General features: G+C 45.5%; 1 pseudogene; it reads right to left on the reverse strand.

Moving 5' to 3' along the window:
- Nucleotides 1-507: 507 nt before the first annotated feature.
- On the reverse strand, nt 508-1,055 carry LOC136549017 (mitochondrial import inner membrane translocase subunit TIM17-3-like; annotated as a pseudogene).
- Between the last annotated feature and the right edge of the window lie 6,376 nt (nt 1,056-7,431).

Genomic DNA, 7,431 nt, shown 5'->3' on the forward strand with positions numbered 1-7,431 from the left:
AATGTACCTTTGTAGGTACTGTTAGCGACATCCATGTCAATATCATAATGGACTTATAGGATCATATTACTCTAATACTTTATTCTATATTCTAATATGATTTTCACATTCTAATTTAATAGTTCAAATACAATATTCAATATTTCTATGATCATGAAATATCGACCTTCCAGATTTTATAATTTTTAAGACACGAAAGCTAAACACCGGGGAATTTCCGTCACCGGGACTAAAAGTTTGAGGTTCAGTTGTTCCTGGTTAGGCTATCATACAAATCGGTTTACTTCATTTAGAACTTTCTCTGCTGTGCTGTACACTAGCAGCAAGATGCATGTGCTGTTCACCTTTTGTTTGCATTGCTGAATCCCAGGAAAGATGCATGTGCAGAGCTATTTTGAAAGCACTGATCCCCACAACACTAAACACAGCTCCATGTTCAATGGTTCAATGCATTTTATAATAAACAGAGAAGAGTATTGCAATTTGTGGAGTCGATCAGGAGCAAATTCAGAATAGAGAAGCAGCACCTTTTTCCCTTGTACCAGACGGAGACATCTTCAACCACTGTGGGGGTCGGCGGTGTGATGCGTCTACCCAGGGGCTGGGCAGACGAACAGCAGGCGCTGCCTGCCCGGGATTCATCTGCCTTTTTTGAGGGTACAATCTATTCGCAATCACCCTTAGAAACCTGTGGCAGCGAGAAGAGCGCAACGCGCAGCGGCGGGGCCGCGCAGCATGCCATGTAGGGCACCTGTGGCGGCGGCGACGGTGCCGCCAGTCAATTGGTCGTCTCGCCGGAGCGCGAGCGACGTGGCATTTTCGATGACGGAGAAGAAGATGCAGTATGCGCCGAACCTGCCGGCGACGCGAGGCGCGTTCTGCCGGACAGCGTTGACGGCGCCGGCGAGTTGGGCGCCGCTAGCCGAGGCCCGGAAGCCCTTGATGAAGTGGACGGCAGAGCCGCCCACCAAGCTCCACGAGAACAAGTCGCCCACGAAGCCGATGTAGCCATAGACAGGGGCCGGGCATATATCGTACGCCGGCGTACGGCCCATCGGTTAGCGGCCTGTCCGGCTGTCCCAGTCTCCGGTGGCAGGGAAGCTTGTTCTCAAGGCGAGGGACCGTGTATGTGTGTCTGCGGGCAGCGATTTTTTAATATTAAAATAAATTTATATATAAAAAACGAATTAACAAGTACCAAACCAAATAGATGAATTATAAAACAATACATTACATAATATATTTATTTAATACTCCCAAAAAATAGGTATCATTATTAGTATATAAATATCGATATTAAGAGCTGCCGGTAAGCAGGCAGAATGTCCTCTAAATACAAATACCTAAACTTATTTGACCCCTATAAAACATGTCCTCAAAATCTCATGATTGTTACTGTATATGCAGCAGGCAGAATTTGAAAAGCCTTGGTAATCGTGAATTCGAGAGTACGTACATAGATTCAGACAGGTGCGATTCTCTCTAAAAAGAGAGGCACAATGCAGGAAATCACTGAACAAGCACAATTGCAGGGAATATTGCCATACTCGGCCCGCATTCAATCTGTCGACGCTACCTGCTAGCTTACCGGCCCATGTTCATATCTGGCCCGCGTCATGACGTGAAGTTGCAACTTCCAAGTCGCCGATAGGGCTCCCGGAGTCCCGACGTTGCTTTTCATTTTCATTTTTTTTTGTTCTCTGCCCGTCAAGATGGCTTCTTTTATTATTTTTTACTGTTTCAAGATTTTATTTTCATTTTCATTATATTTTCCTTTCTCTCCATTACTTGTATTTAAAAATGTCCCTTCATCACCCCTTTGTTCCTATTGTTTCCTTTGTTTAAAATAGAAGCAATAAAGGCCTAGGGATAACATTGCCTCTTTTATCTATTTTTCCTTTCTTTCCGTTTTAAATTGTTGTTTACTAATGGTTTTCTCTCACTCTCTCTTTATTATTTCCATTTCAAATGTTCCATTGTCATGCCCAAATTTATTTTTTGTTAGTTCCTTTTATTTATATTTTTTATTTTGCTTTGTTTTATTTGTTACTTCTTTTTATATTTTATCGTATTTTTCATGATGGTATAATATTTTTATGAACATGGGTCATCTTCCACATGATGCTAGATTTTCTCCCCTAAACATAGAACAATTTTGTTGTCAATCTAAACAAGTTGCACCTAGTATATAACTTTTTTTTCTTCTACTAATAAAAAGCTAAATATAACGAAGATAGTCTTGCAGATGATATGCGATATGGTTAATATGCTGTTGAAAGTTTGTAACTATTTAAGGAATTGTAACTACTTTAAATGAAAAAAAATCAAAACAAAATGTTGTTAATCTTGTCAAGAGATTTAATTTTCATAGGATGGAAACAGTAACAAAAAAAATCCCATTTCTAGGTGCTCATTTTCATATGGTTCCCATAAAGGTGATATAGTTTCTGATTATTATCATATATGAATTTAGTTTTAAATTTCTTTTATAACTATATTATAGTTGCCACGGGATAGTTACACTTTGAAATCAGGAAAATTTCAATCAACCGGCAAGGCGGCAACTATTTCCATATAGATGATATTGTACCGTTTTATCCCTCCTTCCTGCTATGTATAAAATTAAACATATATGGTTTATAGGGTGACAAGCAAGTGGTGGTTAGTATGGTGTTGAAAGTTTGTAACAATTTCTAAGCATCTTAATGAGTCAAAAGATTAAAAAAAAACTCAAAACTAAAAAGCCATAGATCTCATCAAGAGGTACAATTTTCATACAAAAATCATATTCATTTTTTTTTTCTAATAAGGTATGATGATAATCTTGTCGTCACGCGAGTATGGGTGGCATAGCAAAATAGAGCTACCACGCTAGCGAGAGTGACATGACGGTTTTCACATAGGATATGTGCAGGTAGAGACCTCTTTTGTGCTCTTGCGTGATATACATGTGCCACACGCCCACACCCATACCCATACCCATACACATGATGCGATATAATAGTGATTTTTCCTCTTCATTCTGCCTGGCACAGGAAAAAAAAGATTATAATCTACAAATGATTTTTGGACAGGTCATTTTCAAAATATCAGTTCAATTGTATTTAATAAAACAAAATTAAAACCGGAACCTCACCGGCACATGTTTTTTTTAAGCCTCTCGTCTAGTATAGCTGTAGTATCTTATACATGCACGAACACACACCCACGCTACCCACACATATCACAGTCACACCACGCGTGCAGAACTCGACCTACAGCTACATAGATCGGAAGACCGTTCGATGGAACGGGTGCACGCGAACAACACCCACCGACGGGACAGACGCCTGGTTTTACACGGGCCGTTTCGTCCGGTCCGATCAGGCCTTGTCTTGTCCTCTGCTTCTGCCTTCTACCTTCTCGGCAGACGCCAGGGGAGGGGGTGCGAGCAGCTCAAGGACCAAGACCAGGACCAGGACCAACTGGGAGGAAGAGGAAGGTTCAACGGAAGCGCTGCTCTTGCAAATGTCTGGAAGAGAGCGATCTCGCCTTCTAAAAAAGGTTCCACCGTCCCAGTATCCCAACGTGCACGTGTTTAATTTAAGCGCGTGACATCGATCCCCGGCCTGCCGACTGAGCACATGCGTCATGTAGCCTGTAGGTATGAACCCACCCGGCAGGCATCGCTAAAAGTACTCGTAGTAGCTTCCATCTGATCACCCTTCGCCACAGTCCCAATCCTATCCAGCACGACGATCTATATCTTGACCTTGGTCCAAGGGAGAGGCGCCATGCGTATCGCACGAAAGCGTGGTGGCCGGATTACCGGGCGCTGATCGTTCACATCTCCATGGTCACACCACACGCAAGACGCAACTAACAGCTCAGCGAGTGCACCGAGCAGCCCGGCGACGGCTGGCCGGACGGGGAAACGGTCGTCCGCTGAGAAACTTCTTCCTGGGTCCTCACTTTCACGTCAATGAAGCGAGTAATTGTTGCACTCTTGCAGAATATATGCACACCGGCCGTGTCGTCTCGTCACTACCGGACAGAGCATCTTTGCCGAGGGCCCAGGGCACTCGGCAAAGGCCTAAAAGCCCTTGGCAAAGAGTCATTGGAAAAAAATTTAACGGCAAAGAGGCTCTTTGCCGAGGGCCAATTATCGGGCACTCGGCAAAGCATTTTTCGAGGACCAACGGCGGCGCTCGGCAAAGAAAAGCAGCCGTCAACGGCGCTGCTCCGTTGACGGCGTCTTTGCCAAGTGCCGACAGTTTAGGCACTCGGCAAAGATATTTTTTTATTTTTTTTCAAAAACTCTTTGCCGAGTGCCACGGCGGCAAGGCACTCGGCAAAGACATTTTTTTATTTTTTTAAAAAAACTCTTTGCCGAGTGCCTCCCTAGCTTGGCACTCGGCAAAGATTTTTTGCTTTTTTTTAAAAAAAAAATCTTTGCCGAGTGCAATGTCCTGGCACTCGGCAAAGTTTCTCAGCTTTGCCGAGTGTCATGACCATTGCACTCGGCAAATCAACCGAAACTGTAATTTTTTTTTTGTTTTTTGCATTCCACCGACACAAACAGTTCAAATATATATCACATGTCACATATATATCACAAACATCACAATAATCACATATATATCACAACGAAACCATTTTCACACATTATATCACAACCACAACTCAAATAACAACATATCGCAACCACAAGTCAAATATCACAACCACAAGTCATAAATTCACAAACACAGTCCATCAAGTCAAAGCACAAGTCACAACCACAAGTGAAGCTCAAGTCCAAGCACATGACGAAGCACAACTCCTCAAAAAAGCGGCCTATGACACGATGGTTCATTCGGTGACGCATTAGCGGGGTTATTCGAACCCGCCGACGGAAGCTGCAAAAAGGATAAGAGGTTGCATGTGTGAGATTCATCTAGTAAGTTTCTATGTGAAGCATTGGTGTATGTCATAGCTAGTGTAAGCATGTAGTAAGTTTCTATGTCAAACATCTAGTAAGTTTCTATGTCAAGCATCTAGTAAGTTTGTATGTCAACCATGGTTGTATGTCAAGGAAGCATCTAGTAAGAGTGAATTTTCATACTTACAGGAGTGGCTGTAGGAGTAGGCGGTGGAGGTGCTGCCAACGGCAAAGGTACACTCCCTTGCTGGACACTCCGCATGAAGGCCTCCATTTCTTGCATCCTCCTCTCCTGGGCCGCGAACGCTTCCCTCTAGGCCTGCAGTTGCGCGCTCTGAGCCTCGACCATGAGCTTCTGGGCCTGCAGCTCGGCCTGCAATACAAACTTCAATGTTTCAGTAATGCAAATGTAACTTAGGTGTGCAAAGATGAACGTACGACGAGTAAAATAGGACGTACCTCGAGAGCGTCGACCCGCTGCAGTGACGGACTAGGCCGTGGGCGTATGGGCTGGCTGGAGCTCGTGCTCCGTGCTCAGAGCACGTCGAGAGAGGGAACAGTGGTGGAGTCGATGGCGCCGTCTGCAATCCACAGCCGCCCATGCTTCTTGCCTCCTCCTAGCCTCATGATGGTCTCTGCATCAATGGGCTCAGTGCGCACATCGTAATCTTCCCCATGGACCTCCCTCACCTTTGAGGTGTACTCTTGGACCTTAGTGTGCACGGTCGGGTCGGAGTACACCTCGCGTGGGGCAGACGGGTCGAAGGAGATAGAGGAAGACGCCCTACCCATGTGGGACATAGCCCACGCAGAGAACTCCGAGACCTCCACGCCCGGGTGTGCAGCCTCCTGCGAGTAAGACGGCAAGATGGTGAGAAATAAGGCAGAACTCAGCGTCAAATAAGATAAAAGAAATCACTTACATATACTTGTTTGTAGGCTGGGAGGCTGCGGCTGCCTTGATGGTGAGTAGCACCTCGCCTCAGCAGACACTGGTCCCGCTGCCTCACGTGGTTCTCAGCAAAGTCGTTGGACAACCACCTGTCCACGATCATCTCCCAGCACAAGGAGTGGGATCGGCACCACCAGAGAACCACCTACAAGTCATCGATTATTTGACATAGAAAAAGATAAAATTAAACCGACTTAATCTCAAAATAAATCATTATTAATGTTTTTCATCTACCTCAAGGTACTGGGCCCAGGACAGCTCCACCTGTCTTGCATCAGGCTTGCTGATGGACTGCTTCAACACCACGGCGTAGTAGTCTCTGTGGGCCTGCACGCGTGCCTCGTGGTGCATGTCGGTGACGTACTTCCTACAGGCGGCGGCAGCCACCTGATCCGCCCGGGCCTCAAGTCCTTCTTCTGGCTTGAAATACATCTGCATACAAAACCGATGTATCCATTCATTATTTCAATAAAAGACTTGCCCAATGAAAATGTTGTGCGAGAGAGACTTACTCAAAACTCTGCCAGTACCTGCTCCTGCTTGTTGCGGTACATGTCGTCAGGGGCCAACTGGTACCTGTCCCACGTGTAGGCCATCTCCCGCACGTCCTCGGACACGTTCACAAGGTCGGGGGTCCATTCATTTTCGCCAACATTGTAACGAGGGAGTAGATTATGATTGCTAGGAAGTTTCGGCTTGTAGTATAGTGTTGTGAAGTTTGCCACCTCCTCCCTTAGACTTGCCTCTGCAATGGAAGCCTCCATTCTGGCTTTATTTGTACATTTTTTGTGAAGAGTCTTTAGATATCTCTCGATTGGATAGCACCACCGGGCTTGCACGGGCCCCCCAAACGTGCCTCAGACGGGAGGTGCACAATCAGATGCTGCATGGGCAAGAAGAAGCCGGGTGGAAAGATCTTCTCCAGCTTATAGAGCAACACAGGTGTCGCTTTTTCCAAGTCCTGAGCGATGGTCCGAGATACCTCCTTGGCACAAAGCTGACGGAAGAAAAAGCTCAACTCTGCCAGCACTTGCCAGACATGTCAGGGACATAGCCTCAGACCATCGCCGGAAGAAGTCGCTCAATACATATGTGGTAGTCATGACTCTTCATCCCGTTCACTCGTAAAGTGCCTAAGTTCACTCCCCTGCTCAGATTCGCTGCATATCCATCTGGGAACATTAACGTCTTGATCCATTTTAGTACTTCCCTCCTTTGATCAGGTTCCAAGACGAAATTGACCTTAGGTCTTTTCCATTGTTTGTTTCGGCCACTAGGAGGCCGCATCTCTTGCTTCGGTCTATCACACAACGTCGCTAGGTCCACTCTAGCCTTAACGTTGTCCTTAGACTTGTCAGTGTTCATGAGAGTTCCCTAAAGTGCCTCGGCGATATTCTTTTCGGTGTGCATTACATCAATGTTATGTGGCAGAAGAAGGTCATTGAAATAGGGGAGCCTCGTCAAGCCGAACTTATGAGTCCACATATGTTCCTCACCATATCCCACAAAACCACCTCTTTCATTGGGCACAAGAGCATCTATCTGAGCACGCACCTCAGCACCACTCTTCATGCGCAGT

The sequence above is a fragment of the Miscanthus floridulus genome, chromosome 4 (genome assembly GCF_019320115.1).
Source record: "Miscanthus floridulus cultivar M001 chromosome 4, ASM1932011v1, whole genome shotgun sequence".
Lineage (NCBI taxonomy): Eukaryota > Viridiplantae > Streptophyta > Magnoliopsida > Poales > Poaceae > Miscanthus > Miscanthus floridulus.